Source organism: Gossypium hirsutum, chromosome D02, assembly GCF_007990345.1.
Source record: "Gossypium hirsutum isolate 1008001.06 chromosome D02, Gossypium_hirsutum_v2.1, whole genome shotgun sequence".
In the NCBI taxonomy this organism is placed as follows: domain Eukaryota; kingdom Viridiplantae; phylum Streptophyta; class Magnoliopsida; order Malvales; family Malvaceae; genus Gossypium; species Gossypium hirsutum.
The window spans coordinates 6,262,397-6,285,661 of NC_053438.1; the positions used below are offsets into that span (position 1 = coordinate 6,262,397).

At 30.8% G+C, this 23,265-nt stretch overlaps 2 long non-coding RNA genes across 3 annotated transcripts; both read right to left on the reverse strand.

Moving 5' to 3' along the window:
- Nucleotides 1-906: 906 nt before the first annotated feature.
- Nucleotides 907-3,343, reverse strand: LOC107932111 (uncharacterized). Of its 2 annotated transcripts, none has more exons than XR_001693339.2 (2): nucleotides 2,763-3,343; nucleotides 907-1,817 (listed from the first exon to the last, which is right to left on the reverse strand). It is a non-coding gene; the product is annotated as an uncharacterized lncRNA (long non-coding RNA). The 2 variants fall into 2 exon arrangements; XR_005910087.1 differs by having other exon boundaries at nucleotides 907-1,868; nucleotides 2,763-3,328.
- A 3,021-nt stretch (nucleotides 3,344-6,364) lies between these two features.
- LOC107932137 (uncharacterized) lies at nucleotides 6,365-10,680 on the reverse strand. The gene is made up of 6 exons (XR_001693341.2): nucleotides 10,498-10,680; nucleotides 9,548-9,651; nucleotides 7,607-7,740; nucleotides 6,715-7,466; nucleotides 6,542-6,634; nucleotides 6,365-6,467 (listed from the first exon to the last, which is right to left on the reverse strand). It is a non-coding gene; the product is annotated as an uncharacterized lncRNA (long non-coding RNA).
- Nucleotides 10,681-23,265: the final 12,585 nt, after the last annotated feature.

Sequence of the window (23,265 nt, forward strand, 5' to 3'; positions counted from 1 at the left end):
TTTATATAATTATTTTAGTCATTTATAATAATTTTTATAATTTTTAAATAATTATAATATTTTTTTTATAATTTTTTGCACATTTATACTTTTTTTTAATCTTTAATATTTTTAATATTTTTTTATAAATTTTAATATTTTTTAATAATTTGAAGTATAAAACCTCAAAATTTGCCATATAGCACAATCCCGAGTAGTTACATGGCGAAACAACCCCGAAAATAATCGTGGCGTGTTTTCCACTTTTAACATTCAGGGCACGTTTGGTTCGCTGTAATGGAATAGAGCTGTAATGGAATAGAGACATAATAGTAATTCAATTGTTTGGTTGAATGGAACGGAATAGAACTGTAATAGTATTCTTGTGTTTGGTTGAATGGAATGATATTGTAATAGCATAAGGAAAAAAACTAAAATGACTAGAATACCCTTAGCAGAATTTTCTTTAGGTAGATGATTATTGTTATTGTTATTAAATTTTAATAAGATTATTAATATAAATAATATATAATTTAATCATATTTTAACATAATAATTATTAAATATAATTTAATAAAATTCTTAATATTAAATATTCTTATATGAATTTACTAAAATCATAATATATAATACTATAAAATATAATTTAAAATAATTATTATTAAATATAATTTAATAAAAAATATATAATTTAATAAAATTCTTAATAAAATTATTCTTATATGAATTTACTAAAATCATAATATATAATACTATAAAAATAATATATAATCTACTTTATTATTTTTAAACCGCAATACATATTTAATGTGCTAAAATATCATTAGTGAAACAAATAATTTAATTATTCTAAATAAAAAATAAAAATATTAGAAGTAATAAATAACTTGAGAATTATATTTTACATCCAAACATAATATTCATATATTAACAAAAAGTTACATAATTTCATTAATTTAAATGTCATAATCCATATGTTATAAAATTTTACAACATGAAAAAGTTACAATATTGTAATCACATTCTATCATCTCATTAAACCATCCAAATATTACAAACACAAAAAATTACCAAAATATTATCAACGTTGAAACTTGAGGAGCTTTTCATGCAATTATTTCCAACGAGCAATAAAATAAGACAAATCAAACCATCTGCTTGCAAGTACTCATCGAATTTCTGGAAAGCTCAATCTGGGAATGCTGCGCTACCACTAAAAACACAAAAAACCCTCCAATGCAATAGCGGAACTGGGGGAAGTCACAAGGTTTGATTTCCTAGAATGTCAGACAAATAGCAAACTTCCATTTGAGTAACCTCCAAACCCCAACTTGTGAAGAAAATCAACACTCGTAAATGCCATGAAAGATTTCATAATAGATGTCAATTTACATCCGAATAACCAGATAAAAACAACCAAGTCCCTTTCAAAAGTCCTCCCAATCCGATATTATTCCTGCTTCACTTCTAGCTAGAGAATTTCAAAATGGCACTAGAGGCAGCAAACTGTTATCTTTGCCAAAAAGTATGCGTTTCAAGTCATGTATTACTGTGACCATCAATCCAAGGTTCTCAAACATAGCTAAAACCCAGTCACAAAATAGGCAATTAAGTGGCATCCTAGAAATGATTGGAAGAATGAAGAATCAATGCTAGACTCGGAAAAAATGGCTCATTCGATTAAACCATAGCCTCTGACAGGTTAAAACTAGTTGTGAAAATTGATGGATAAGCAACCTCCAAATGACTAAAGTTGTTAGTCAAAGAATCTTAAGTGGCTTGTTCGCTACCATTACTTTCCTATGTTGTTCCTTCACCTTATCCGCTGTCGCGTTCTCCTTGTTAAATCATATGGTGTAGAAAAGAAACATCATCACAAATATGGAAATCTGTAAAAACATTAAAGAAATGCATGCCATAAACTAAAAGTTTCCTCAACTCTTTCATTTTTTGTGAAGTATCTGTGTCCAATGCGTATTTAGATATGAAGATATGACCCCCAAAATACATGAAAAACTTCAATATAGATACGCACACATACCTATCCAGACACATTCTCATATTCAATTCAAGCAACATTAGAAAGAAATCTAGAGTCATAGAATAAACAAGAAACTAAAGTTTCATACCATGAAATCAATAAATTGATAAGAACACTATTAACTCTCAAGTACTTAAAAACATAAGCTAAGGCTGAAGCTTCCCTTGGCTCTTTCTCTACCATGGAAATCACATCAACTGCCAAATCCCAACATCTCTATGAGTTTATCAACAGACATACTTTAAACTACACCATAAACAAAAGGGGCTTTTGCCTGAACTCAGAGGAGTCTATCAGCATCAGATTTATTCAAAACAAATTGTAACTGGACTCGGAGGTGAGCATCTAAAACAAGTATGTTTCGACACAGATAAGCTCAATTATTCCATACATTTGTCAAGATATTTTTTGGACACAGAATATTAAAATAATAATAACTCAGGTAACATAGTTCGGCTTATACTTGGAACTAAAAAGAAAGTCCACAACACCATAACAACTTCTCCCCCCCCCCCCAAAATAATCTTTTTTCTTTTAGAAATATTCAGCTGAAACAAAGTCTTTATTCATGTTATGAAACTGAATGGCATCCATAGTAAAATAATTCCTAAAAAAAGGTGAACTTTCATACTCCAAATTAAGCATTTAATTAGATTCAAACAAAAACATTTTTAAAAAAATGGCAAAACAGAGAAAAATGGGAAAATGAAATAATTATAATAAAAAGGATCTAGAAATTTACCATTTTTCTTAGCAGGATTTGGGATACAACCTTAGAAATCCAAATATGAAAATGTTGAAGCGGCTTCTGGCTTTCGTATTTTAGGTTCTGTCAGTGAAACGAAAATATTCACCTCACCTTGGATGAAGGGGAGGAATGCCGGAGTCGGAGGAAGCAAGAAATGGCTGTCGTTGAGTGTTTTTGAGGTAAGAATTTGTGAGGGTAAAATAGGGTTGATTTGGGACGGAATGGGTAAACGGTGAAGAGGGAAGGGAATAGAAATCCCCAAATTTTTCTGCTTAAGGCCGGAATGGAATACACACGTAATAGGTATTCCCTTCAACCAAACATCTGCTTAAGTGGGAAGCAGAATAAGCTTGTAATAGGCAAGTAATGGCATAGCCATTACCTTCAACCAAACATGCTGTCAGTATTTCTTCTTAGTTCTTCAACGAGGCTCTCTTTCCGATGTCAAAAGTAAGGATTTTATTTGATTATACTCCTAACGAGAAAGGATCTATTTCTCACGTATTTTCTACCTCCCCCTTTTTCATTTTTCCTTCCTCCTCCTTTTCATATATTTTCATGTTTTTGTTTTGAATAAATTATTTGGGTAATCACTAGTGTATAAATGAGACATAGGTACTTATAAGTTATTCGAGTTTGAACTTAAAAAAATTCAAACTTAATTAGATAATTTTTGAGTTGAACTCGAACAGTTCGACCTATCAATCAAATTGAATTCAAACTCAGTAATATTTTACTCGAACAGTTGGCGAGCCTTTTTGAGCTTTTCATATATTAGTGTTATTAAATTATACCATTACTCTTAATATATATTATTAACCTTAAGCTTCATTATTTAGTCGAGTTCGAGCTTGAGTAACAAATTGATAAATGAGCTTAAATGAGCTCAAGTGGCTCGATTATATCTCAAGCCGAGCCTGAGTCACGTATTGAGCTCTAAATTACGAGTTGAGCTCGAGCTTAGAAGTATTTGAGCTCGACTTGGCTCAATTACACCTCTAATAGTCACTCAACTTTTGAGTAGGTTTTATTTTGATAACCCAACTTCAAAAACTTTTAATTTCATCACAAAGGTTTTCAAATTTTAAAATTTTAATCACCCACCGTTAAGGGAAAATTATTCCTACATCTAAAAAATCTAACATTTTTTCACTTAATGCTTATATTAATATTAATATTTATATTAATTAAAAATAATTATATTAATATTAAAAAATATATATTTTCCTCCCTCCCCTCACCCTGATCATTCCGTCTCCTCTCCCTCCCTCTCTCTCTTCAATCACTGGCTTTCTCCCTTACAAATTTATTTATTTTTTAAAAATTATTTATTTTTTAAATATAGGATCAAATTGATAAAATGTGTAAATATTGGGGGATAAATTTATTATTAGGCCAATAAAAAAGTCCGGCATGAGCTTTCCGTTAAGTATTTGACGATGGGTGACTAAAATTTTAAAATTTAAAAACGTTGGTGGTGAAATTAAAAGTTTTTTTTGAAGTTGGGTAATCAAAATAGAATATACCAAAAAATTAAGTGAACACCCAAGTAGTTTACCCTTTTCTTTTCCTTTTTTTAATAATAATTCATCTATTGATTAATTTCTTTTTTGTCACAATAATAAGTTAGAATTTATCTTTTTTTAATTCATTTCCGTGGCCGTTAACTTTATATATTTAATCCACCTAATATTTGACTCGTTCCACGTAATATTATTTCCTTTTTAAAATTCTAAAACTCTATTTTTCTTCTTCTTCTTCTTGCTTCGTTCCTTCTAGCCCGATTTAACCCTAACTAATGGGATTAAACAATTAGTAACAATATGTAATTTCAATCCATGCCATGATCTGAGCTCATCGAAGGACTCCTTTCAATCCAAAATTACCTTAATTTTCCTCTTACACCTAGATTTTAATTTTAGTTTAAATTTTTTTGTTAACTAGTGAAATTATCACTTTTTAGGAAGCGGAGAGTCACCGAAAGTAGATGGTTTTCTGGTAAAAATGTTTTGGGAGAAGAAAAGTCATAATGGTGTAACGAGTGTCATGAATCATTGCATGAGTTCTTTTATAGTAAGAGATCGATGTGATGTTTTAGGATAATTGGTAACTAGTGATTTTAAGTTTTTACGCGGATTTTATTTGATAATATGAACATCCACTACACCAAAACAGGCTTTTAGCGGTATTTTTTTAGGCCTTTAGTGGCACTTTTTAGCGCCGCTAAAAGTATTTGATAGCGCCGCAAAAAATGCTGCTATTAACAACGCCGCTAACTTTTGCAGCGTTTTTAAAAATAAACGTCGCTAAAAGTCATGACCTTTAGCGGCGCTTTTCCCTCAAACGTCGCTATAAATCATGACTTTTAGCGATGCTTTTCCCACAAACGCCACTATAGATCATGACTTTTAGTGGCGCTTTTCCCACAAACGCCGCTATAGATCATGACTTTTAGCGGTGCTTTTCCCACAAACGCCGCTATAGATCATGACTTTTAGCGGCACTTTTCCCACAAACGCCGCTATAGATCATGACTTTTAGCGGCGCTTTTCCCAAAAACGCCGCTATAGATCATGACTTTTAGTGGCGCTTTTCCCAAAAATGCCGCTATAGATCATGACTTTTAACGGCGCTTCTCCCACAAACGCCGTTATAGATCATGACTTTTAGCGGTACTTTTCCCACAAATGCCGCTAAAGAATACGACCTTTAGGCATTTTTTAAAAAAGCCACTAATTTTGTCAGATTTGTAAAATAAAATTTTCCATATTTTCCGTCATTCTATAGCAAAAAAACCAACCAAAAGCAACAAATCTAAATAATATTTCAAATTAAACGAATGATATATAATATAAATATCAATAAATGAAATATAAATCATATTATTCTTACAATAATGTTAAAAGTTAAAATGATAAAAATATTTATACGATAGTCTAAGATAACGGATGTTGCGACTGCTGAGATATCTTCATCATATTCTGAGGCTGCTGTTGGAGTTCGTCGTCCTTTCTCCTCTGCTCTGTTGCTCTCGCTGTTGCCTCTGCTGCTCTCGCTGCTGCCTCTGCTTCCCTCGCTGCTGCATCTACTTTAAGTTGTAGCTGGAGTTCTTCATATTTTCTTTGAACCTCAGCTTCTCTTGATGCTGCCTCCGCTTTAAGTTGAGTAATTTACTCAACTGTGGTCGCTTGCATCTGAGCCATCTGGTCTCTTAACCTCTGAACTTCAACTTGAGCCTAACTCCTCGAAAGCATGTATTGCTGCGAGCTGAATCCAAAATATTGGGTTGGGTTAACAAAAGATCCTTGAAACCGAACTTGAACATACCTTTCAGGACCCAAAACTTCAGTAATAATCCTGTTATCAAAGTCGTCAAGATGAACAGAACTATCACTTGAAACAATCGCTTCGTACTCCGCCTTTTTATCCTTTAGTTTCTCCTAATAAATAAACCAAATAGTTAGGAACGTAAAATATATTATAAAAACAAATGCAACATAACTTAACAATATTTGCATTACAAACAATGAATTAAACCATTAGAAAATAAACACTATAAATATTTAAAACAATTCAAATTTTATTAAGTAGACATACCATAATTTCTGCAGCTTTAGGAGTCATAGGAGATCCATCTTTCTTCCTATGTGTAATGTCAAAAAGCTGAAGGCGTCTAACTTTTTGACCGGACGACAGTTCCTACAATATAATAGTAAAAATATTATTTAATGGAAAGTAATAAATATTTGACACTATTAATAAATTCAAAATACCTCGGCCTCAGCTACACAAGCAAAACTTTTTGACCCAACAGTGTGAGTGAATTTCTGTTTTTGTCTGCTGCTTTTTCCAACTCGTTTATGATCCTACGTTATGAAATTATTATTACGTATATAGTAAATACTATAAACCGAAATAATTATAAGAGTTTGGAAGTACGTAATACCTCTCCTTTCTTTGAATTCCAAAATCTAATCACATCTTCCTATTGGTACCTCAGCATTCCCGGCGAGACATTTTGCAATTTCTCTTTGAGGGTTGTTTTTGTTTTAAAATAATCTTTCTTTAAAGTACTTTTATGGTCTCTCCATCTTTTTCCTAATGCCTTCTTTACATAAGTATCCGAGACCTCTAAAGCAAACCTCACCTACAAAAAATACAAGTTAAGAAAGTAAATATAAATAAAACTTAAACCCAAGTATTATAAATGACATTAACGTTTTGTTACCTTAATATTATCGAGAGTTTGATTTTTGTTACTATCAGACATTTGATGCCATGACTCGTAGTTGATAGGCAACATATTTGCATTTTGTGCTATAATGCCCAAATATCCTACTAAAAGTCGAGCTTCTGATCCACCAGGCTGACCAAAACTGTTTCTACATACTTTGACACGCTCGATTGAATCTAACTCGTATAAATCTTTAAGTAGCGTACGTCCTCGACCTCTGCGCGTCCCACTACTTTCAGCTGAAAAATGGTATATTATAATATAAGAATTTGAAAAAGAAATCAACAATAAGTCAACACACATGTATATTAAATGTAAAACTATTTTGAACTTTATAGGTTCGTCAGGTGTAATCGGAACATTCGAAGATCCAATAGCAGTCTGTTGTTCACTATTTGTTTCTTTCGAGTTTGGAGTATTTCGAAAAATGCTTAGATCTCGCAATTTTCTTCTAGGCATTTTATCTGCAATACACATAAAATAGTTGAAATTTTAGTAACTAATTACAACAATAACAACATATATAAAATAGTTGAAATATTTAATAAGAGCAAGATTTGAATTATGATATTACATATAATTAAAAAAAATCGTAAAATCTTACTACATCATAAGTAGCGCGTAGAACTTTGCCGCCTCTCCATTCGACTCTTCATGAGGTACACTTCTTCCCGGTTAGGTAAAAGCATTTCCATCAAGATTACAATCATCAGATGCCACAAAGTCGGCTGGGAACGACTGCAAACCATGATTGTGCATATTAAATGCATCCCCCAACATACCTTCCATGTCATTCCCTCTAACAAACTGATGGTAAGCAGTACAAGGATAATATACATCCATCATTGAAGAGGAAGTACTAGGCGTGCATTCTCCATGAAAAAACTATTTTTATAACCCCGAACAAACCCATCAACTATTAGATGCTCGTATACAACTTCACGATAATGCCAGTTAATGTTGACACACTTCTTACACGGGCAAAGAATCATGTTCTCTTGGCTTGCATATTGAAGTGCAAAATCTAGAAAAGTTTGTACTCCATTCCGATAACCGTTGCTTACCCTTGACAAATTCATCTAAGACCGATCCATTTATTAATTCTTGAAGTCTGATGTTGACAATAAATTACACGAATAAGTTGTTCATTCATAAGTCTGATGTATTATGAAAGTTATGTAAGTTATGTATTATGAAAGTTATGTAAGTTATGTATTATGTAAGTTACGTAAGTTATGTAAGTTATGTATTATTGAAATAATTTAAATTATGTAAGTTATGTATTATGAAAGTTACGTATTATTTAAATAATATCATCACAAATGTAAGTTATGTATTATTTAAATAAATTAAATTATGTAAGTTATGTATTATGAAAATAATGTAAGTTATGTATTATTTAAATAATTTAAATTATGTAAGTTATGTATTATTGAAATAATTTAAATTATGTAAGTTATGTATTATGAAAGTTATGTATTATTTAAATAATATCATCACAAATGTAAGTTATGTAATAGTCCTATATATCATTCATCTCAAATGTTGATTCAATTGTAGTCAATGAATTAATGGTTAACAAATATCATCACACAATAATGAATATATTAATAAATCATTATTTTAATGGTAATTTAGCAATATAATGAACCATAATCATTTCTTTTTATTTACTTATTCAATCATTTTAATGTGTGCGAGATCAATTGAAATCTCCTTAACAATAGGGTCGCCAATATTGAGATTAGTTACATATATCAAAGATTTTATGTCTTCCATTAAAGTAAATATGATATGGCAAGTGTATTTATCGTATAACTTTACAAAATATGTCGTACGCTAAATTTAGAGTAGCTCAATTTTGTAAAAGCTTTCTCATAATTTTTCAGAAAATAGGTTTATTCCCACCATTTTCATTAAGCATAAAAAATTAAGTCCATTCAAAAATAGGTTTTCGTGAGCAATAACACATTATGTTTCAAAAATATTAACTTAATTTTATATTAATATTCATATATTATAATTACATTTAAAAATGAACTATTATTAAATTTGGAGTTTTTTGCTCTCGCAAAAGAAAGTAGAAAACAGAACAGCAATTTGCATTGGCTAAAAATGCATGATAACGCAGCCAATTATGCATTAATGAATTAAAAAAATGTGAGATGCCAACTTGTTCAATTGGCTAAAACAGCAATTTGCATTGGCTAGAACTTGCAGAAATTAATTCAGAAAATGTGAGATAACAACTTGTTCAATAAATAAACAAAGTCCACTTGCTTAAATCCTATTATGATTTGCAAAATACATGTCCAAAGCTTATACATGCAACGGGTATATCAATAGCTGGAAGAAAAAGATGATTAACTAAAAAAGCTTTTCTTTTCAAAATTGGAAGGTTTCTGACAAGTACAAAGATTCCAACACGGAACTTAACATGCAAAACCCAAGAAATCAATCCACCACAATGACAATTCATTCTGAAAATTCCAATCATTCAATCAAACTAAGGCTGATACTTTACAACAAAAGAACAAAAATTTACCTTCCAGGCCAGAGAATAGGCAAGTTTTGCAGCGATGAAAGTAGCTCCAACCCAGCAAGCTAAGCACAGCAAAGCGGCCAAAGACCCAGCTTTCTTATCCAAAACTACATAAAACAATCATAGGAAAATAGATAAAGCAGATCCATAATTGAGAACCAAAGCATGATTAAATATCGGCCACACAAATAAAGTACGTATCAAAATGTTAATTGGGTTACTGTGATATGCCCCATAAAACGCAAAATGGTTCTCAAGATCCAATAAAATTGCATTGTATCTCACATAAAAATGTATAATTTAATCTCGATCCTTTTTTTAAGAAATTTAACTGCGTCCAAAAACAATACTTATCAAACTCTTATACTAGGAAGTTAACATGTTAGTAAGAAAATACATACAAAAGTGTCATTATCGAACATGATAAGCAAAACATGTAAGCAAAACGTGTGTCTAATACTCATGCCAGTAAATGAAATTAGTTGGACCTGTCTGCCTACCAATTTGTAATGAAAGCTAGAAACAAGAACCAAAACTACCAAACCACGTACCAAAAATGTACACCAAATTAGGAACATATTTAACGATTACAGTGAAAATTATATGCTTTACACTTCGTAGAACAATCTGCTTTCTTTTGGGTCTGTAATGAAGAACTATAGAGAACAATCTGCTCTCTCTTATGCAACAGCTCAGTAAATAGTTCATCGTTTCACTCCTAATATGAGTGTGAAAAGGCAGTGAAGCAAGGAAGGACAGTGCGATAACAAGCGATTGCTGATCACTAATCCACCGGATTCAGTACCAATCAATGGTGGATCCTCAACTTACCCCTAACTTGAAACTATACATAACAATTTAAAACCACTGCATTTCACGAATCAAACGGGAAGAAAATAACGAAATTTTTAATTAATGAAAGCCCTAGAAGTCGGGTGGGCAAGAGAACAAACCTCTAAAATGGCGATTCCAAGGCTACCGAGTTCGGGAAAGTACTTGGGCTGCTGATTTCGGGTGGAACTTAGGGATTTCGGGGGGGATTTTCTAAAAATCTAAACGGGTGGGGAACTTAGGGCCGCTGGGGAAATGAACGACGACCCTCTGCTGGGGAGAAAGGGGGAAATGAAAATCAGAATAAGGGGGAAAACGAGGGAACGACGACGTTTTGCCTAAAAGAAATAAACCTTTGCGGCGTTTTTCCAAAAAAGCCACTAAAAAACCTACAAAAACGGTCACGTTTTGGTTAACAGAAAATAACATTTTGCAACCTTGCGCCGCTAAATCCCGACCTTTTGTGGCGTTTTACCAAAAATGCCACTAAAAAATCTTATCGAACGGCATTGTTTTAATTGAAACAAAATAACATTTTGCGGCATTTACTACCTAACGCCGCTAAAGCCGTAAAACGCCACTAACAAATCCTATAGAATGACACCATTTTTATTGAGAAAAAAAAACATTGTGCAGTGTTTTCAACATAGCGCTGCTATAGCCCCACCTTTTGCGGCGTTTTACCAAAAACGCCACTAACATATCCTATAGAACGACACCGTTTTTATTGAAACAAAATTCCTTTAAATTAAATTTGTTTCTATATTTGAAAGGTTTAATTATTTCTTAAATTCCTTTAAATTAAATTTGTTCTGTTCCATGCCATATATTTAATTTGTCAAATTTTATAATTGTGTATGAAAATAATTTTTAATAATATGAAAACTCGAGCTGGATATATATGTCTTCCTGATGAAGAATACATAGTTTTTTTGTATTAAAGAAGAAAAAGCTTATGATGTTACGATAGAATCGAACAAATTAGAAGGATCAAAATAATCCAAAAAAAGTTCATAATTGGTTAATAGAAAGGATAATTCTATTCTTTTGACTCTTAATTTTACTTCAAGTATTCGTGTCTGAAACTTGTTTCAAACATGAGCACGAACATATGACATTCTAAGAACCCTACAAGTAAGCGGGGTGAAAAAGGCTTGATTAAATAATAGTAATTAATCTAAACCCTAAACCTATAACCACTAAATCCCTTAAACCCTAAACCCAAAATCATAAGCCCTAAACTCGACTTAAATCGTAAACCTTAAACCCTAACCTCTAAACCTTAAACCCTAACCCTATACCCTAAACTGTAAACCGTAATCACTAAACCCATAATCCATAAACCTTAAATAGTAACTCATAAACCTTAAACCTTAAACCATAAACCATAAACCATAAACCATGTATAATCCCTAAACCCTAAATCTTATACCCTAAACTCTAAACTGTAATGATAATTAATTCAATATTTTAAAATTAATACTATCTCTTTTACGATTATATAAGAAATTATTTAATATATAAATTAAAAAACAACAAGTCGTGTACCCAATAAACTTTAAAATTATTTTAAATAGTAGTCTCTTAATTTTTTTTCCGTTTTTAATAAATATTTTTCTATAATTTTACTTTCAAAATTTTTTTACGTGTCATTATTTTTTACTGAATAATTTAAATATTAAAATAAAAATAAATTGTATTTTAATTAATATAAATAAAACAGTTAGTTTTTAATTTATTAGCTAAAAACGCCTCTAATGCTCGACATATAGCGGCGTTTTTCCAAAAAGCGCCGCTAATGCCAATAAAGCTCAAGGAAAAACGACGGCGTTCTGCTTAATTTTTTGCGACGTTTTCTAAAAAGCGCCGCTAATTGTAGCACCCCTAACCCGTATCCGTCGCCGAATTAGGGTTACGAGGCATTACCAAACAAACACAACCATTTTTTTTAAAACCAAACTGATCACAAACATGGAATTTAAATCATTTTCGCATGGCTATTTATATTTTATGATCCAAAACTAACCAAAAACATACTCAAACCTATACATGCCATAAGATCGAGTTCAAATTTTTAACAAAATACCAAAAGAAGTCGATAGTGTGATAGACTATGCTGATGATCCCCGAGCTCATAACGCGTCTCCAAAATCTATAAAACGAATGGACAAAAACAATCAAAGTAAGCTTTTATAGCTTAGTAAGTTTATAGCATATCTAAAATACATATAAAAGAACATATGTATAATCATTATATGCTTATAATCAAGTTACATACATAATCATTAATTGCATATACAAATTCCAAATATACTTATCATTTGCATTTCATGAATGCATATCTATGATCTTTCAAATACATATGTCAAAAGCTTATATTTTTACTTATCAACTACATGAATCAAATGCACATTTATACTTCTAATCCACATGTGCCGATTGCATACATGTATATTCAACAATTTTCATATCAACCAATATATGTTCCTATTCACTAAACACATAGACCCAAACATTTATAAGCTCATCGAATACATATAAATAAATATTCATATACTTATTCATTATATATAACCCAAAATCATTTATATATTTATATATATCACATGCATATAATCACTTAATTTAACATATTCACCGGCACTTAGCCTGCTAGGCTTATAGCCTGATTCAGATCACCGGCACGTAGCCTGCTAGGTTTATAACCTGATTCAGATCACCGACACTTAGCCTGCTAAGTTCATAACCCGGTTCAGATCACCGGCACTTAGCCTGCTAGACTTAAAGTCTGAATTAATTCACCGGCACTACATCTGCTAGGCATTGAGCCTAAATACCATGGATATGAAATTGGTCTTTCACAAAATTCTTTATAAGAAAATCTAGATATTCTTTATATCTCATATAAATCTTTTCAATAATCGTATCTCAGCAAGAATCGAATTATTATTCCAATCTTCGTAGCAAACATACATTTGAATAACATCTCTATAGTTCATATCATTAAATTCACCTCATAGAACTCAATACCTGCATTCGAATATTATATATATTTTCTTTTATATTATATGTAACACTCCGACCCTTGTCCGTCGCCGAATTAGAGTTACGAGGCATTACCGATCAAAATCTGACCCAAAATTATTATTATTAGTATTTTTTTAACTCAACCACAAAATTCCATTCCATATATATATTATCACATAACCAATTAAAATCAAACATGCACCTTTAATCAAATTTCATATACTAACCACGTTTCAACAATTCATCCATATCATTATCATTTACCTAATCAAAATTTGATATCATAAATCAAACATTTATCCAAGCATTTATTTCATTTCAATTTACTAATTATACTACATATTACAAAATTAAGTAATCTACCTTGTTTGGACAGCTCTTATACACAAAAAAATTGGGCAGTATATACACAATACATCATATACATATAATACACATTATTTTCGAAATAGGCTTGAATATAACTATTTTATACAACTATTAACAAATATACTAAACACATCACACTTCCATATAAATAACTGAAATTTGCATAAGCTTAAACATTATATATATATACCAAATAGATCAAAAATATAAAACCAAGCTTAATCAAAATGAGCAAGCCATTTTCGCATGGCTCATATTCACATATCCCAAAATTAAACATATTAACTAGACTATACATGCCATAGGTTCGAATTCAAAATATATAAAATACCAAAGACGGTCGATAGTGTGATGGACTATGCTGACGATCCCCGAGCTCGTAACGCGACTCCAAAATCTATAAAACAGAGGTAAACAAATACAAACACACATTAAGCTATTAAAGCTTAGTAAGTCATAAGCAAAAATTCATATATATATATACTTATAATTATTCCATCATTAAGTTAAAATAAACCAAAATCATTTATATATTTATATATATATATATCAAATGCATATAATCACTTAATTTAACATATTCAGATCACCGGCACTTAGCCTGCTAGGTTTATAACCTGATTCATATCACTAGCACTTAGCCTACTAGGCTTATAGCCTGATTCAGATCACCGGCACTTAGCCTGCTAGGCTTATAGCCTGATTCAGATCACCGGCACTTAGCCTGCTAGGCTTATAGCCTGATTTAGATCACCGGCATTTAGCCTGCTAGGTTTATAACCTGATTCAAATCACCAATTTCAAACTTGATAATTCAATGATTCAACCGAATACATTTATATATATTTGAGTCTATCATATACATATATAATTACATACTTATAATCAAAACATGAATTTATACTTGTATACTCATACATATTCGAATCTAATATATACATCCCTAATTTCATATTCAACCCCATATAAGGTATCATACATATATATGCGTGCTTGTTCGATCCACATATATATATAGATATATTATATATATATACCTTTGATTAAAAACCAAAAAATTATACATGTATATACCTTAATATATTCGAATCTTTTATGAACTTATATAACATTCATACTTCAATTAAGATCAAGAATTTAAATATATATATTACACACATATATATATTCGTACATTATATAAACACAACCATAACATCTGAACTTTTAATTGAATCCAAAAATTTATACTTTTATATACATACCTATTCGAACGTCATATATATATGTATAAGATTCACACATAAACTAACATCAATTTTATACTTTTAGTTATAGCTCATTAATTATAAAATAAATATAATAACATGAATTTGCTAATAGACTTACCTCGGATGATGGAAAATCGAAGTCGGACGATTATTTGACTAATTTGGCTTTCTCCCGATCTAACTCCGATTTCTTTGGTTCTTGATCTAAATATATTCAAAATGAGATAATTTATTTATTAACACATTCAATTTAGTCCAAAAACACATAATTTGGCAAATTACTATTTTGCCCCTAATATTTACACTTTTTGCAATTTACTCCCTATTGCATAAAACACAATTTACACAAAATTTGCCCATACCACACAAGGGCCGAATATTCATGGTTCTCATACAAGTCCACACATTTCATTTATTTCACATTTTAGTCCCCCAAAAATTTAATTTCACAATTTAGCCCTATTTACTCAATTTCACTAAAAATTCCAATACAAAACATTTTAATCTAAAATATATCTTTCATTATTCATCATCAAACATCACATAACACAAATATTCATCAATGGAACAACTCAAAATATTCATCAAAATCAAAAATTCAAACATGGGTCGGATAGTATTCGAAGCAACGATATTAAAAACGTAAAAATTATCAAAAACCGAACAAAGAACTAACCTAAATCAAGCTTCAAAATGGCCGAATATTGCTTGGCTTCTTTTTTTTCTTTTGCATGAATTCGGCTAAGAAAAGATGAAAACATTCATCTTTTCATCATTTATTTTGATTATAATGTTTAATTTAACAATTGACTAAATTAACCTTATTATAATAAATATATATAACATATATATTAAGGTCAATTATGTCATATGCCACCCACTATCTCCTTTATGGTCTTATTGCATCATAAATCCTCCCATTTAAAAAGACATCAACAATTAGGTGCTTTTATAATTAACCCCTAAATTTTCATTTTACGCGATTAAGCCCTTTTATTAAATCGGACGCTTAAACGATGAAATTAAAACACGAAAATTTCACACAATCAAATGCACACAAAATAAACACACAAAATAATATTAAATTATTTTTTTGACTCAGACTTGTGGTCCCGAAACCACTATGTCCGATTAGAGTCGAAATCGGGCTGTTACATTATAAGCTTCAACTTATAAAACTCAAAGCAAACATTAACTAACATACATATAATTCATGTGATTAATTTCAACTTATCGAATTCAATACATACATTCGGCTAACATATATGTAATCCATTAAATTTCATCCAACTTAAAAAATTCAGCACATATATATTCGGCTAAATATATATATATATATATATAGAATCTATGCAATTTGTTTTAACTTATAAAACTCAAATATACATTAACTAACACATATATTTTAACTCATATACTTACACTTATACGAAATAACTATATATGTATATTATACTTACACTTATACGAAATAACTTACACATATATACAATTCATACATTATATTTTAACTCATATACTTACACTTATACGAAATAACTATATATGTATATTATTACCTATTCGATATTTCCATATATATAAATATACTTAACATTTAAACCTTGAAATACGTTCAGAACTTATTCGAAAATATACATGTATATTCTTCAATTCACACAGAGACATTCATTCAAAATTATTAAAGTATATACAATATATACCCTTAATTATACATATACATATTCGAAAATTGTTCTTACAATTATAGCCCTCATATCATCAAATATTTCCAAATGAAGTTTCAAACATATAGCTATACTATATATTATTATATCCATCTATGCACCATTCTTAACTACATTTAATCCCCAAAGCTTAATTAGACTTATATTCATATAGCCGAATATAAGTATACACATATAAGCCATCTATATATCAACTTAATTAATCAAAGTATATTATTTTTTTATACCTTAACATAAAAATACAGTAGATATTCATACACACAAATATATATATATTTATATTGAATTATTAACATTAAATAGCTAGTCGACTTACCTCGGATATTAGTGGACACGATCGACTATTCAATTTAACCTAATCAAATTTAACCTTTTTATTCATCAAAACATTCAATTAAGTCCAAAAATACATAAATGGGAAAATTACCATTTTGCCCCTAACATTTTGCACTTTTTGCAATTTAGTCCTTTTTGCACAAAACACAAAATACACAAAATTTGCCCACACTAAGCTAGGGCCGAATATTCCTTATCTTCATACAAATCCACACAATTCATTTATTTCACATTTTAATCCCTAAAAAATTCATTTTCACAATTTAGCTCTAATTTCTCAAATTCACTAAAAATTCAAAAACAAAACATGTTAATCTATCACATTTCTTTCATTTTTCATCATCAACTATCACAATGTTCAAGCATTCATCAATGGCACATTTCAAAATCATCAACAATTCACAAAATTAAGACATGGGTTTTGAAGTATTCAAAGCAACGATCTCAAAAACATAAAAATTATCAAAAACCGAAACCAAAGCATGCCTTAATTTTGCTATGAAAGTGCCGAAACTTAAGAAACCATGGATGGTTTCTTCCTTTCCAATATTCGGCTAACAAAGATGAACATATATGACTTATTTTAGTTATAATATTATAATTTACTTAATGACTAAATTAACCTTAATTAAATAAATTATAAATCACATAACTTAAGGGCAATGTTGGCATATACCACCCACTAACTAAATCTTGGTCTAATTACATCTTTAGACCTCCCACTTAAAAAGACAACTACAAATAGGTGCTTTTAAATTTTAACCTCTAACTTTTATTTTACACGATTAAACCCTTTTTATCAAATTTAACCTTCATACGATTAAATTTCCACACGAATCTTTCACACCTATAACTTAACATATAATAAACACTAAAAATAATATTAAAATATTTTTTGACCCGGATTTGTGGTCCTGAAACCACTATTCCGATTAGGGTCAAAATCGGGTTGTTACACTAATGCTCGACCTATAGCGGCGTTTTTCAAAAACCACCGCTAATGATAGACCTATGGCGGTGTTTACCAGAAAGCGCCGCTAATGCCACTAAAGCTCAAAATAAAACAACAGCACTGTGCTTAATTTTTGCGGCGTTTTTCAAAAAGCGCCACTAATGCTCGACCTATAGCGGCGATTTTTAAGCAGGCGCCACTAATGATCGACCTATAGCGGCATTTTTCAAAAAGCGCCGCAAATGCCGCTAAAGCTCAACACAAAATGACGACGTTGTGCTTAAATTTTTGCGGCGTTTTTAAACAATCACTGCTTATGCTCGACCTATAGCGGCGCTTGTTTAAAATCACCGCTAATGCTCGACTTATAGCGGTGTTTTTAAACAAGCGCCGCTAGTGCTCGACCTATAGCGGCGTTTTTTAAGAAGCGTCACTGATGCCCGAGCTATAGCGACGTTTTTTGTCCAAACGCAGCTAAAAGTGCCGCTAAAAGCCTGTTTTGGTGTAGTGATCACATATATAATATGATAAATTACATGTTATTATTTACTATAATAAATTGTTAGTCTAAATTAAAAGTGATTTAATTCGGTTAAAATTTATTGGGCTTTAATTATTAAATAATGTATAAGCTAAATATGTATATATATTCTAGTAACTAATTTATAATTAATGATAGGTTGATAAGAAATTAAGGTTAATGTGCAAAAGTTATATATTAAGATTATAGTTCCCAAATTATATTATGACATTCTATCTTCAAAAAAGATAGAATCACCTTCTCTAAATTACTTGTGTGTTAATTTGGCATATTAAAATTACAAGATTTGAAGATTTCAAAATATCGATAGATTTAGATATTCTTCCATATCTAATTTTGTTATTAATGATTTGACATGATAAATATTAGTTTACTAATTTTTATATCAATTTTTTCGGTTCTAACAAATCTTACATATCCTTAACGAAGATGCGTAGCATAGCACATGAAGTTCTCCAGGTCAAGGTTTGCAGCTTAGGATGTCAGATGTGTGGTTTACTAGGATGTCATGTGTTGGGTTCCCTAAGGGCGCACAATGGGGTTTGCAGTGTAGGTATAACATTTTTATTTTTTAGGATTTACTACCATGGTTCTTTTTTAGAAGAATATGTATATAGCATCTGATATCTCTTAATCTCAAATTTTAATATACAAATTTAATAACCTTACCTTTGTATTTAGGGGTGAGTGTTGGATTAAATCATGTTGAATTGAATGAAAAAAATTCGGGTTGACTGAGTTAATGAATCTCATTTTGTCATCCTAATTCGATTTGAACTCTTTTTAAATTGAGTCAAATGAAATAAAATTCGAGTTGACTCAAAATGAATGAAATTTGAGTCAAATTAAAAAAAATTAAACATGTCAAATTAAAATCTTGTTGTAATATAATTAATTTCATGTGAAATTAAAACTCTTTCAAATCAAAACAAGAGAGAAAATAAGATAGTTTAGTATGATAAACTTGAATATATAATTTACTTGTTTAGGTCCTCAAATTATTATTTTGGAAATTTTTTTAAAAATTTCATATATTCCTTATCTTTTAGAATATTTTACTTTTTAAAATTTTTTTATAAATAATTTAAAATTTTAAAATTATTTTAAATTTTATTTTATAATTTTTGTTGAGAGAGACCATTTGTTCATTTTCGAAATTGTCAGGGACCAAAATTACACCAATTTTATTTGAATTATTAGAGTTATTTGAATGGTCAAATTTAACTCGACTTGAACGTGAAAAAACTTGAAAACTTGAAATATTTTTTCAAGTTGACTCAAAGAACCAAATATCTCAATTTAATTAACTCGAAAATTAAGATTTTTTTCGATTTTTTTAGTTGAATCGAGTTTTACTCACAATATTTGTATTAATTGCTTGAATATTCCAAACCACTAATAAAAAGAAATTGTAAAGGAAGACAATAAATAATTTTGGGTTTCTTTTTAGTATTTTTTCTTTGAAATATTGCAATATGATTTTATCAAAAAAGAGTTCAAAATAGGGGGAAAGAATTAATGCTTGCAAGTTAAAGTTAAAGACTCGTTTTCTTTAATTCTTGATTTTGGGGAGGTGGTTACAACTGTAGCATAACAGCACACATAATCAGTCCATAAATGTTGCTTTATTTTCATCTTAAGAAGAGAGTAAAAGTAGGGGATGTTTATTTTAACATCCGTTATTTAATTTGATTGTCGAGTTCGAGCTATAGGATGCTCAGTCATTGTTGAAATAATTATAGTCAAATTCATGATAAAATAATCATTTCCACAAGCATTCAAACAGCGATCACATTCATTTTAGGTTTAACAATCAATCTCTAGTCTTAATTGAGCTTACGAAATCTTTTTTGATAATCTGAGCACAAAATAAGATCAAATTGCAAAGGTTTAAAAGTTTAGGGTCGACGTCATGACGTCATCAATTCCACATTAGGACGTCACCAATACAGTATGTCACATCACAATGTTAGACCACTCAACGCTGTGATGTCACTTATCGATGACTCTATTTTTGATAAAAATGAACCATTTGGGACCTATTTCAATGCTTCCAAACAATACCTACAACATGCACCAAACATCAAATTCAATTGGTCTAAAATATACCTAAAACCATATCAGTTAAGTTCAAATAATCACATTTAACTTCTTAAACAACATTCATTACCTATTCAACCATTAGACTTAACATTCTGTGTAACGCCCCAAAATTCTTATTTTTGTTATAGTGATAATGTGACACAATTGTGTATCGGCATTTGTGGTTAAGTGCTCTAGGTAAGTTTGGGAGGTCTTGAGTTCAAGCCCTGACTTTGGAAAATTCTAGTATTTTTCTGACTTAACCCCTATTTCGGGCTAGTAGGCTTTTAATTAAAAGTTTGTAAGTACTTATTAGAATGGGCCTGCTGGTCTGGTGGTTAAAGGGAGTGTTAGTTGGCAAAGGGTCAAGAGTTTGAATCCCTGCGTGAGTGTAAGGACAAATATAATTTTTATTTGCTCGTCAGTTGGAGACTTTGAGTTGTATTGGAAATCTAAGTAGTGGGAGTTTGGTAGAGAGAATTTAGGGGAGTGGATTTTGGGGTTATCAGATTTTCTGAGCATTATCATTTCCTTTTTGTAAAATTTTGATTTTCCCAAAACTCCCCACCTTTCCGACGCCATCTCTTCTCCCTTTCTTCTTTCACCTTTTTTATTTTGTTGTCAAACCCGAATTTTTTTTGTTTCAATTATTCTTTCTGTTTTCGTCTCTTTTGTTCGCTACCACACCTTCGTTCCGTTGGGTCAATTTTCGTCGCACGTTCGGAAAAGTAGAGTTTTTGCTCTCTTTAACTTACGATTTTTTTCCAAATTTAATTTGGGGGTTTGTGGCGTTTGTCAACAGCATCTCACGTGGATTAGGGGTCTCATCGTGTTATTGTGTAACCAACTGTTTTGAGGTGCTGGGGTAAGCTTTTCATTGCTTAAAGGATGCGTTTCTTGTTTTGGATTTAGTTTTAGTTCGATTGATTAAGTGATAAATTAAATGAAATTGGTCAATTATAGGTTCTGGAGTGCTCGAGGATTGTTGTAGCATCAATCGATACCAGGTGTGTACCCGAAACACAAAAATAAGGGATTCGGCGAAAAGCCGATACTGCTTGCTATTTAGATAGAAGCAGTAGGCTATTTTAAAAAATCACCATAAATCGTGAGAATCAATTTGGAGGGTGAAAAAATATGAGATTAAATATATTTGAGTCTAGTTTTTCATAGAAGAAACGAAGTAATTAAAAGAATTTCATATTATGAAATAATGGAATTTTTGTGAGACAAGGTCAGAATGATTTCAGAATCCCCTGTCTTGAATTCTGAAAATTATTAAAACTTGTATAAAAATGATTATGGGTTATATTTTATATGTTTAAAAATCATAAGGAGTCTATTTTCAAGATATACAAATAGGAACATTGTCCAAAATCTGTACGAGAAGATAATTAATTTTTAGTGCAGAAAGTTTGATACCGCCAGATAGCAGAGTAGGGGAAAATTTAAAGAATAAAATGTACTTACTGGCTAAACCAAAAATTCTAAAAATTTTATGGTAAGAAGATATATGAGTCTAGTTTTAGGAAAAATTTGTAGACCTTGATTTGGAATTATGTAGCTTAAGATACAAATAATTTAGTAATAGTGACTCAAGTAGACAACTTTGAAGGATTATAAGTAAATAGAGGAAAGACATATGAATAATTATCTAGCATGGGTGACACTAAAATGGATCACGAGACCAAGGCCAATTTGGGCCATGTAGGCCACACGGGCGTGTGGGCCCACACAGGTGAACTTCTTAGGCTCGTAGGCCCATTTTCACTGTTTGACTGATAAGGTTGCACGGGTCGCCCAAGTCGATTGCAAACCTACTGTAGGGACGGTAAGTTTACCTAGACCCCTAACTGACTGAAATGACTATATGACTGATATGATTAAGCTTGATGATGTCCTAATGATTTGATATTGTATGCTCTGTTTACATGCATTATATTATGTTACACCATGTCATGTTTGTATATTGCATTACATTGGGTTGGGGAATTATAATGTTCGGAGGAAGTGTACAGAAAGGCCTCGAGCCTAAGTTACTGGCAGCTCTACTGTGAACTACTGTTTAGTGCCGCATTCGGTACTTTTTGGAGTGTAGGGATGGGTGGGTTGATTATATCCCCACATGCCATATGGAGTGTAGGGTTGGACGGAGTTGGAGTGTAGAGGCTGGCTGGGTAGGATTTGAAACTGTATATCTGTTACTGCATTGATTATTGATACTGTAATGGGTCAAGGCCCAAATGCATGTCTGCTTCTATATTGTAATGGGCTATGACCCTATTTGAAACTGAAACTGTACTGAAATGGGCCAGATTGCGATTGCCTTCTGACTGTTTGCTTTATATGGGATTACACACTGAGTTTTCATAAACTCACCCTTCTAATTTGACTGTACAGGTAATCCCCAGACATAGGCGGATCGGTGCAGCGGAGGACTCAACAATGGCCACACGACCTATTTAGTTCGAATTAGTAATTAATTATAATTTTGATTTTATTTTGGGGTATTTTACTGTAATAATGGCCTCTTTGGGTTTTTATTTTTAATTTGGGGTTTTTATTGTTTTGATTTACAACTGCTAGTAGTAGGGATAATCGAGTTT